We start from the raw sequence: 12,891 nt of genomic DNA, 5'->3' as shown, positions 1-12,891 counted from the left end.
AGATCTTTGTCTCCGCATATCTCGCTAGAGCTGGATGGTCTCGCTATGGTGGGACAGTCAAGGATTAAATTGGGGTAAAACCCCCAGAAATGATATTCTACATAAAAACAGTTTTTAAGAAGTTAGGAGGCTACCCAAGGTAGAGTTGTTCAAAACTGTCCGCTACCGATAACCCAACCGCAAAATTGGCTTATTGGCTTATTGGTATTGGATTATCAGATTAGCGAATGGAGAATGGATTTAAATTTTATAATTAACGGTTTATCGATGTGGAGGACGGATTACTCAATTTTGTTATTGGGTAAACCGTTAACCCGTTAAGAATTTATTATATTTTATTATAATTTATAAACTTAAAAATAAATCTTAATAGGTCAAGCTCATTTAACTAAATAGGCCAAACCCATTTAGTTAAATAGGCCAAGCCTAAGACATTAGAGTTTAGGTCACTATATTACATTCACAGGATCACAGTATTCTGGATGAGTTCCTTTAACCCAACAATAAGCTTACACTTTTTGCACCTTCTCTGCCCCAATACTAGAACTTTTTTTTCTATCTCATTCATCCTAAAGGATCTGCGCTTTCTTTTCGTTTCAACAATTCAAACTTTTGCTACTATTTTTCAAATTTGACGCGATGACATCTCAAGAAGCTACATTATATTTTCACATTTCATACTATTATTTCACTTGTTTATTAACAAATTCAAATCGGATAATGTTTTCAGATATTTTACTCCTAAAAATCTGCAATGCAGAATAGGTCGGATTGTGTGGAACATGAAGACCATTTTCTGTTTAATTACCTTCCTCCATTAGTTTCCGAAAGTGCTTTAAATGGATCACATTTGAGAATTGTTTGATTTAATATGATTTGTATTCATTTGTTGAAATGTGCTTCCAAAAGAAAAGAAAGATGAGCAGAAACTTGTGGACACTGGACGCTGTTTTCATTTCTGTTTTTATCTCTGTATTGAAGCTACATGAGCGTAGTTGTGTTTACTCTTCTAATCTTTTTGACTGCCATGGAAGTTTAAGTGGCGGGTTGTTCACATATTGCTTACCTGAAGTAAATGGCAGAAATTTTACATGTTACCACCGATACACCGTTCGATAACCGTCCGATAATTGCTAATCTGATACCGAACCAATCGATATATTATAGGTTGGCTAGCGGATTAGTACTTTTAAAAGCTGATAACCATTAAGTCAAACCATTAAGCATAATAATCCGTCCGAACCGTCCGATAAGCAGCCCTAACCCAAGGCACTTTTGATTATTTTTCCACAAGTTCTCACGCCGAAGATAAGATTATTACTCCCCTAATTTGTATTTGGATTCCTAGAACCTAGAATTGTGGTTAGTGATCATTAGGGGAGGGCTTTAGCTTGAAACTAATGGTGGAAAGTAGCCCTAGATAGGGGGTTAGGATCATGGATTTGGTCTAAGTTGGGAATTATGTTATAATCCATAAAAATTAGGCCATTGTACTGACTCTTTGTATGTATGTGAATGTTTATATACCAAGAACAAGCCAAACGAACCCGTAAAGAAAAAGCTCCAGCAGTTTAGAGTTGTCAAAAGCTTGGTTTCGAGGTAGGTGATGGTTTTGACTTTCAGTATGTGTTATATATGCTTGTTAATTGCTACACTGTGTGTATATATGTATATGAATAGGGAGGAATGTAATGAACCATGCGTAATGACTATTTATTGTCTATGGCTTGCAATGAAACTGTTCTTGGTAGATATGACTGTTAAACTATTTACTGCATTGGTGGTTGATTGTTTATGCTTGAATCGGATGTCACTTTTCGACATATAACTAGATCGGATGTCACATTCTGATACATATTTGGATTGAATGTCATATTTCAATACAATCTTAGATCGGGTGTCACATTCCGACACATAACAGGTGTTTATAGGTCCCATGAGAGGACCCTTTATTGAAATTTAAGGGTAAATGGGACTATTAATCGCAAGATATCAACAATTTTAAAATGAGAAAACAAATTTAATCAACAAAATATAGGTTGAGTTCCCATAAACTCAGAAATATCTAGTTAATCAATCCAAATATGTGGAAAAATATCCTAAAATCTATAAGTCAATCGTACCAAAACTCTAACAACTAACAAGTCTAGAAAGGGAATTCAATTCCTAAAAGAAAGTCATTTAAGAATGAAGCAGAGTCCGAACATCCAGGTCCCCAAAAAAGGACTAGAATAAAAGAGAGTCCACGACAACCTAAAAGAATACCTCACCCTTGAACTCGAATACTATCACTCCTATAAGCGAGGTCTCTCTATAGTCGGCTGAATATGCCCTATACTCAACAAAGACATAACAAGTGTAGTATCAGTACACAAAAATCAATGGTGTAATGGTAGGATCAAGTGGCTTGCCAGTAAGCAAGTCATGGATAAATAAACCCAACATAACAAACACATATATACAGAATAACTTAACCATTTTTATCACAAACAGTAATCCACAAGATCACAGTTCATCAATCTCAATATCATCAAATTTCACATAAGGATCCTCTCTTGGGACCTGCAAACACTCAATTTGTATTGGAACATGATACCCAATCCAAGGTTTGTGTCAGAACGTGACACCAAATTCAAATATGTGTTAGAGTGGGACACCAGATCTAATTATGTGTCGTAACGTGACACCCGATCCAAACATACAAATAAATCACCAATTACTGACAATAGTCAACATTATATCACTAAGAACAGGTTCATCACAAAACAGGCCAGTAGTGGTCATTTCACATATTTTATAGCATGCTTCCCTATTCATATACCCATGTGCATAAAATGAAATAATTTAGAAAGTATATAAAATACATACGGGAAATAAAACATCACCTACCTAGAATTAGAGCTTCAACAACTCTAAGATGCAAAAGCTTTTCCTTTTCGGGTAAGGATCAATATAACCGTCTACTTTAGTCGAATTATAGTATAGTTCCACTCTTAGACCAACCCATGACCCTAAACCCCACTTAGGGCTAATTTCCATCATTACCCACGGGCCAAAAAAACCCCACAATGATCACCTATCCTAGTTTGTGGGTTTTAGGAATCGAATTATCAGTTTAGGGATTAAAAATCTTATCTTTGGCATGAAAATCAGTGGAAAAGTGATCAATACTGCACTGGGCCGCCTCCTAATGTCTTAAGAACAGTTTTTGTTGAAGAATACCATTTGTGGTTTTTTTTTTCCGTCTTTAAGTTTGCGACTATCCCACCACAGCGGGCTATCCTGCTCTGGCGGCCCCGCCCTGGAGGCACTAATCCATCTCTAGAGGGTTAGGCGGAGACAAAGAGTTCGGAACTTGAGCTCCAAAATCCCATTCCAACACACACCTTCATCCCATGGCATCTTAAATCATACCCTTCACTCCGAATTAAATTCCAAGAGTTTTACTCATCTAAATGTGATTCCGCGAAGCAGTAAATGCTCTGTATAATCTTGGCTATCATCTAACTAAATAAGATTACTGATTCTATCCCCGACCTATCACAAGGTCACCCTATACATCACCTAACTCATAATTCATACATGTCTGGCCTAGGCTAAAATTTTCTGAAATTACAGTCCAAAATTTTCTGGCCCAATTTCTTTCTTCATTCGTCTATCCATAATAACGAGGATAGGTCGTTACAATAGATACTAATTTATCCATCACTCGTCCGCGAGTGACCAACTATGGATAACAGGGCTAAAGTAGAGATAGAGTAGTACCTGCTTTGACGAACAACTGAGGATACTTGTCTCACATGTCCTTCTCGATTTCCCAAGTAGCTTCCTTCGCCAAACGATGCTTTTGTTTCACCTTTACCATGTTGATCTCTTTTGTCCTAAATTTTCAGACATCGCGATCAAGGATTGCAACCGGCTCTTCCTTGTACTGAAGACCCTTGTCCAATAAAACTGAGTCCCTTTTAATGATGTAATCTCCATATCCATGATACTTTTTCAGCATCGACACATGGAACACCGAATGTATTCCAGACAAGCTAGGTGGTAATGCCAATATGTACGCTACTGGCCCTACACAGTCAAAAATTTCAAAAGGGACAATATAGCGAGGAATGAGCTTACCCCTCTTACCAAACCGCATTACCCCCTTAACAGGTGACACTTTTAGGAATACTTTATCGCTTTCCTAGAATTTCATATCCCTCACTTTACGGTCAGCATACTCTTTTTGAAGACTCTGGACTGATAGAAGCTTGGATGCTTCTTGTTACACCCCAGAAAATTTCGGATTACTAAGGCTACAGATGGCTTAATGTAAGCCAGAGGGGGAGAAAATATTACAAGTATAAAAAATGAAATTCTATCGTAGAAGCATGAGGATAGCAGGAGTATAATATTTGGATTTCGTATAATACGATTGGAATGATATGTTAAAAGATATATTGTCTCGTAATCGTGAGCTGAGGTAGGGCCCACATGATGGTATTTTATAAAGGGACACACGATAAGTTATATGAATAATAGATGTGAATTTAAACACAACTCAAGAAGGAACCTTGAGCCAAATCCAAGTGTAAGCCATTAAAAAAAAGATATTTTTATGCTACATTTTTGGGTGATTTGATTTGGGGAGACCATAACGATATCATTGTTTGGTAATTTCAGAAAACTCCTAAAATAAAAGTTATAGATAATTGGATTATCATTCCAATCATAGGTTGTGGAAATTTATTTGATATCGGAATTAAAAGATATGACTGTTTTACTAAACAAAGGCATTAGCCGCAAGTAGAAAGTCTGACACGTGGTGGCTTCAAGGACTTTTAATTCCAAATTTTAAAATAGCTCGACTTAGTTATAAATTTTAATCGGTGTGGGAATATTAATTGATATTATAGATTAATTAACCATGGTTGGATTCTTATGTGGGAATTTTAGATTAATTAAGATGAATTAAGCTAATAGTGGGATAAAGAAATAGTCCCCCACTGCCACATGGTCAATTTTTATTGGTCCACATTTTAGTAGAGGGCAACTAGGGATATGGGGCAGCACATATGTCTTCTTGTTGACTAATATTTCAGCTCAAAAACGTTTTTAAGGTCTAGAACATTCAAGAGAAGACTTCATGTCCAAATAGAGAAGAGAGAAGCGAATATGAGAACGTCCTTTGGCATCGAGGGAATTGTCCGATCTCAGATGCTTTGTCGGAGATTCCAGATTTGATTGCTAACCATGACACTCGACCATTTTGTTACATAAAAAATAATCGATTTGAGCAGGCCGTAAGAAATAAAATGTCACAATATTTTTTTGACACATGTAAAAGTGATGGAAAACAAAGAATATCTTTTACTTACCCGCCAAGTTTATCAACTTTTTAGAAAATGATAAAAAGAAAGATACCCCTATTGTCACTCCAAAAAACGCTCCCTAATGAACTGGACAATCAGTGGGTTTCTATCAACAAAGAAAAAAGTAATACGTTAAATGCGTTGGTAGAGGACTCTTTACATCGAAACTTCAGAAAGAAAAAGAATGGAAAAATACGGACCTCTCTACAGAGAATTAGAATTTCGATATGATAGTGGGTTGCCCGGGATTTGAACCCGGAACTAGTCGGATGGAGTAGATAAGTTCCTTGTTAAATAAAATAAATGTTAATCTTAAATTATTAAATTAAATAAATAAGTAAAGATCCCTCCCCAAGCCGTGCTTGCACTTTTCATTGCACACGGCTTTCCCTATGTATACATCAGTTCCTTTCTTATAGAAATTATAAAGACTTAAAAAAGTTGAATACTCAGTTGATTTACCCCTTATTAGTATTACAATCAACATTTCAGAATAGTTAAAATTTTTGATCTCTTCGTCAGAACTGTAATAAAAAGTATTTCAAATGCCAAAAACAAAAATGAAAAAGAATATTTACCATTCAATTCAAATTGAAAATAAAAGAATATTAACAATATTTACAATCACTATTTAATAATATTAGTATTAGAATTGTTAGAATCCGGGATGAAGACATAGACCCACAATGTGAAAGAGGTAAGAGAGTTCCATCTGCAATGTTAACAGAATCTTTGATAGGACAAAAGACAAAGAAATGAAGAAAAATAATAAAGTTTATTATCATACATATCTTTCTCATGTAGGAGATGAATAAGTCCATTTATTTAGTTCTACAGTTCTACATTCTTTGCACTTATTCTTATTATACGTACTCAGTTAGATTTAGACCTTACGTTTTCTTCCGCTTGCTCTACAGTACGAGCCTCATATAGAGCCGCGCTCCTTTAATATGAGAACACAAAATCCCTAAGTGAGAACACAAAATCTCTAAGTGAGATATCAAATGGGTGCGTAAACAACACCCAAATAAGGAGATGGAAAATAGAATGGATACGTAGATGATAAAGACAAGTGGAAAAGCATATTTTTTATTCAAACGAAAACGATTTCTACGAACGAGAAAAATAAGGCTCAAAAGAAGGATTGCAAAAAGTAGGATATTTTCGGCTTGGCTAAAACAACCACGATCAAAGTGATTGGTCTCTATCTTCATTGCTCAGGACGAAACTCTGCCTCACCTCGGATTGAAGGATTCGGCTGCGTAGCCCTCATTTTCGACTAGAGTTTCTGTATTACGGGTCAGTCCTACTCTACTAGCACTAATAGGCAGCATAGGGGAAGAAGCGCTACACCTAGGAATCAACAACACGAAAACTTTGTTCTAAGTCAGCCCTTTCCTTAGCGGGCTTGGGACTAAAAGAATGGTTGGGACAACAAACATCTATCTCGTTCGTCCTTTGGATACCCGTATAACCATCGAAGGCTATTGATTTTGTCGTATCCAGACTAATACCAATTCAAGCCATTTTATGAATAAAATGTGACCAATTAACCAACCAATGGGATACAGATTGACAAGCACAAAGTGTCATTGGCAAGCAGCCCTTCGCTTACTTCTCTGGAGTCAACGATGCTGCTTTTTCCGTCACGGAAACTGCTTGCTGTGCCCGGGTCAAGGAGATTCGATTTGCTTGGTTGGGTTCTTTGCTTGAGATTCGATTTGCTTGGTTGGGTTCTTTGCTTGCTTATTCCACTTCTTAATCATCCTTCATTTCACTAATTCGTATTAACATGGACCTAAGATGAATTAGATAGGTTTTACACTTTTTTTATTAATATTAACGACGAGATCTATTATTGCTTTTTGCATGTCCTCTAAAATTTAATGTAGGTGCAAATTCTCCCAATTTGTGGGGTGCGTTCTGAGGTGTGAAGTGGGAGAGAAGGGATGTCACAATTGGGGTTTTGAATAAAACGACCTTTTGATTTTTCATTTTTTTTTTCGTTTTCATGCTCTCATCTTTTCCAAATAGAGAGAGAGGCTCGGCCATGGTTGATGGAGCAGCTCCAAGTGTGGCGTTTTTCTTCAAGGTCATGACAGCAAGATGAATTCTTTAGGGCAACAAAAGCATTGATGAACCAAGCCTCAAATTCCAACAAAGTTGGGTCACTATAACCTAAGGTAGGATTCCATCTTTTTCCTCATTTTGGAAGCAATTTAATCTCTTATAAGTTGATGAATGTATGAAACTATGGATGTTGATGTTGAGTTTTTATTGAGCCGTGTTAGGGGCTGTTTTAGTGTAAAAATAATGAATTAATTTTAAGTAGTAGTTTGGTTGTTATTATCATGAATTATGTGATGAGAATGAAAAAATTAAATGGTTAAAGTTGAGGTTGAATTTGTGTTGAGGGTTGTTGTAGAACTTGTGGTGATATTAACATGGTTTTATTGCATATGAATGAATGATGTTTTGGTCATGTGTGGCTGTTACTATGTCCCATGAAAATTGATGGAAAAAATATGTACGAAATAAGGTGTAAAATCGTATGTAGTTTCCTTGGTGTGTTCACTAGTAATCGTAATGTTTTGAGCCTCTTTATATTGTGAGTTAGGGGCTGTTTTGATAGGTTATTATTGTTCTTGTTGATATTGGAAGATTAATGATAATTAAGGTTTTATGTTACATTATATGTTGGTTGGGTTGTTTTAGGATTATTTCAATAAAACGACAAAACTATGGATCTTTAAGGATAAGTGGAAGATGTAGTAATTGTATGTGGATTGGAATTGTTGTTGAGTATTATGAATGTGGGCTGCCTTAACTTACCAATAATGTTATAATGAAGATATTAACTTGTATTAAATAGAATTGGAAGCAAGAAAACCACATGATTAGTTTTGGTATTAAAATGGACAGATTTGGAGTTGTTTAAATTAGATGGGGTTGATTGTCGTTGTTGCTATTATTGTAATGAATTATGTATTAAAAGTGAAGGGATTGTATATGTTAATGTTTGGGACATATTGGGGCTGTTCTAAACTAAAAACAATGGATGAACATCGATTAATGTGGTGGTTGTTATTGTTGCTTATTACAAAATAAAAATGAAAGTATACAACATGTCAAGTTAAAGTTTTAATTGATTTAAGGGGGGCTTATAGTGTGTGGCGGTTTGTGTTAAGTTAAAGTTATGTTATGCATTGTATGGTTGATCGTTGGGCTGATATAGATCATTTTATTAAGGTGTGATGGCTGCAACTTATTAGAAGTAATTTGATGGCATTGTAGTCGTTATGTTGGTAATAAACGGAAGTTAAATGTTAGGCGGGTTGTTTGGAGAATTTTTGAATATCGTCTTGGATTGTATTGACATGGCATTTGAATGTGTGATTATTGATGTTTCTTGGTGAATGTATAGCTGATTTGGAAGTGGGGAAAGTGACAAGTATAAGGGAGTTGTTGCCTAGACTTTTGTTTGGCAAACCCATTTTTGGGATGGGACTGCTGTTAGTAAATTTAGCATAACTCCTTGTGTAAAGCTCCGTTTTAATTGACTAAAGATGTTTTGGAAATATATTTCATAGAGCTAAAACTTTCATTTAGGCTCTAAAATCCAGTTTTGCATTTATATACTCTAAAAATGGTGATGAAGTTCAGGGGAGGTGCTGTCCAAATTTTTAGAAATAACCTACTAACGACGAAGTACGTTGTATGCCTTTCCATAGCCTAATCATAGTTATTAACGTATTAATATAGGTTGAGATCCTATGCGGCAGCATATACATGTTGTGTGCAGATAAATGCTAAAGGTATGTAAAGCCTATCCCTTCTTTCTTTTGGCATGATCCATATGAAATCAAAGGACGACGAATGTATAAATTCCAAAGAAACTCCTATTCTTAGAGACACTAGGATGGCTATTGTTCTTAATTCCTAGAAATTATATCATTATATTTTAATACATGTGTATGATTTCAGCCGTCCTATTTTGGTATAATTTATATTTTGAGATAATTCATATTTGGAATAATTTATAAGGTCAATCGGAGGTTACTTGAAATGAATATTGTCTTGATTTTCAAATGATGGTTCATTTGAATTATTCTATTGAGTCTCAAATGATGATTTAAATGCATATGGTTACTCACTACTCTACTCGTGCATGCCTTAATGTATATTTCACCGAGTCCTGGGCCGGGTATGTATTCGTGCATAGTTTCACTGCATTGTTCACTGAGTCCCTCACTAGAGGGCCGGGTACGGTATATATATATGATGATATGATATGATGATATGATGATGTGATGATGGCGTCGGGCTTCATGATGGGCCAAATATGGTACATGTATATGACAGATTCACCGTGTTCACAATGGACCGAATATGATATATCATGCATGATTTTATTTCATAAGGCACAGGTACAGTGACTTCTTGAGTATCATACTTATCTCCTGAATCTCTACTTCAAATGTGATCTCGTTTATGATATATTATGCTTTATATACTCAGTACATATATCGTACTGATCCCCTTTCTTCGGGGGCTGTGTTTTATGCCCGCAGGTACAAATATTAATTTCGAGAATCCGTCAGCTTAGGATTTCCACTTAGCTATTTTGGAAGTACTCCATTGTCCCGGAGCCTAGAATTATGATATAGATATTTTTGATGTATATATTTATTTATCCATGGGTACGGCGGGGCCTTGTCCCATCATATAGATGTTATCCAACTGTACTAGTATGACTTATATTTTAGGAATGTTCCTATTTATAGTGGCGGCCTTGTCGGCTTGCATATATGTATATGATATATAGCGGGATGTTCCTACATATAATGATAGCCTTGTTGACTTATGTACTACATTAACTTTGATGTTATAACTCCTCAGGAGATAAGTCGCATTATATATACAAATATGGGATAGTCTTGAGATAACATCATATTTCCTTAAGTCCCATATCATGTTTAGTTCTTGATTGATTATAGATAATAGGTGTGTACACGAGAGTCCAGTTTGAGCTATAGTCACGGCTATGGGGTTGGGTCGTGACACTTCTTACCTTATCTTGAGCATCCCTCACTAAGATTATCCTCAAAGGCTCCACTTCTTTAGCTTCAAACCATCCTATGGGAGACCGGCATACCCTACACTAAAGAACTTCGAAGGGTGCCATCTCATTGCTGGAATGGTAACTATTATTATAGGAAAACTCGCATAAGGGTAAGAACTTATCCCAATGTCCCCTAAATTTGATCACACATGCTCTCAACATATCGTCCAACACCTGGATAGTCCTCTCTGATTGTCCATTCGGCTGGGATGGAAGGCATTGCTGAAAGTGAGTTGAGTGCCCAGCGTCATGCAACTTTCCCTAAAATTTAGAGGTGAACTCCATACTATGGTCTAAAATGATGGAAAGGGGCACCCCGTCCTTCCCAATTGTTGTGCATTATAATCCACTCTAATCGGAATGAAGTGTGCTGACTTTGTTAACCTTTCCACTACTACCCAGATGGAATCATACTTCCCCAAGGTCTTGGGAAGTCCCACCATGAAATCCATAGCTATCATTTCTCTTTATTCAGGAATGGGCATTCTTTGAAGTAAGCCTAGAGGTCATTTTTGCTCATATTTTACCTGTTGGCAATTCTGATACTTAGCTACATAATCGACTATGTCTTTCTTCATACCTGGCCATCAATATAGAGTTTCAAGTCTTGATACATCTTGATTACTCTAGGGTGAATAGAGTATCGCGAACCATGAGATTCACACAGAACTTCCTCAATTTTGCCATCCATCTGAGAACACAAATCCTTCCCCTAAAGTTGAGCACTCCACCTGCATCAAGGGATGAATTTTGGGCTTTGCCCATCAATACTTTTACTCTAATCTCATTTATATTTACATCTTCAAACTGCTTGGCCTTAATCTCCTATATAAAAGTGGGTCTTAGATCAATACTGGCCATCACCTCACCCTTCTCTGAGATGCCTAAACTCATGAACCTGGCGTCCAAGGCTTGAATCTCCCTAGACAGAGGCCGATCGCAGGATCCTAAATGGGTTAGACTGCCCATGCTAATCGGTTTTCAGCTTAATGTATCTGCTACCATATTAGCCTTAACTGGATGATACTGGATGGTGACATCATAGTCTTTGAGCAACTCCATCCACCTTCGCTGTCTGAAAGTCAAGTCTTTCTGGGTGTGCACATTATGCAAACTGTGGTGGTCAGTAAACACCTCACATGTGATGCCATAAAGATAATGCCTCCAGATTTTTAGGAAAAACACTACCGCTGCCAATTCCAAGTCATAAGTCGGGCAGTTCCTCTCATGCACCTTCAACTGTCGTGAAGCATAGGCTATAACATTCTTATACTGCATCAACACAACACCCAAACCTAAGTATGAAACATCACAATAAATAATGAAATCTTTACCTTTGAACGACGGGGTCAAAATAGGTGTTTTGGCCAAAAGAGTTTTAAGCTTTTGGAAGCTCTCTTATCATTTGTTAGTCCACTCGAATGACACCTCCTTTTTAGTCATATTGGTCAAATGAGTAGTGATAGAAGCAAATTTCTTCATGAACCGGTGATAATAACAAGCTAGTCCCACAAAACTCCTAACTTCAGTCACGAAATTAGGCCGAGCCCAGTTCTTAAATGCTTCAATATATTGTGGGTGTACCATTACCCCTTCTTTTGAAATAAAATGGCCTTAAAAGTCAATTGAAGGAAACCATAATTCACACTTAGAGAGTTTTGCATATAACTTCTGCTTTCCCAGAACACCTAGAACAATATGAAGATGATCTGTATGTTCATGTTCACTCTTTGAATACAACAAGATATCATCTATAAACACGATAACGAATGAATTTAGGAATGGTTTGAAAACCCCATTCATTAAATTCATGAAGGCTATAGATGTATTGGTCAGCCCAAAAGACATCACCAAAAATTCATAGTGCCCGTACCTAGTTCTAAAAGTTGTTTTGGGCAAGTCCTCAAGCCTAATATTTAATTGATGGTACCCATACCTGAGATCAATCTTTGAAAAGATTGATGTACTTTGCAACTGATCAAAAAGGTCATTAATACGTGGAAAGGAATATTCATTCTGGATAGTGACCTTATTCAACTGTTGATAGTCAATGCACATTCTCATACTACCATCATTTTTCTTAACAAACAACACTGGAGTACCCGACGGAGAAGCACTGGGATGGATGAATCCCTTACGAAGGAGTTTTTGGATTTGAACCTTAAGCTCTCTCAACTCCACTGGAGCCATACGGTATGGAGGAATACAAATTGAATGAGTGCTCGGATCTAAGTCAATACAGAGATCTATGTCTCTTTCAGGAGGCATACCAAGTAAGTTTGAAGAAAACACTTCTGGAAACTCGCGCACTATTGGAATAGACTCGATAAAGGGAGACTCTACATCAACATTTCGAATATAGGCTAGATAGGCCAAACAACCCTACCCCACCATTTTTTTTATCCTGAAGAA

Source organism: Solanum dulcamara, chromosome 1, assembly GCF_947179165.1.
Source record: "Solanum dulcamara chromosome 1, daSolDulc1.2, whole genome shotgun sequence".
NCBI lineage: Eukaryota > Viridiplantae > Streptophyta > Magnoliopsida > Solanales > Solanaceae > Solanum > Solanum dulcamara.
The sequence above is the reverse complement of the archived record's forward strand: the minus strand, read 5'-3'. Positions refer to the sequence as shown.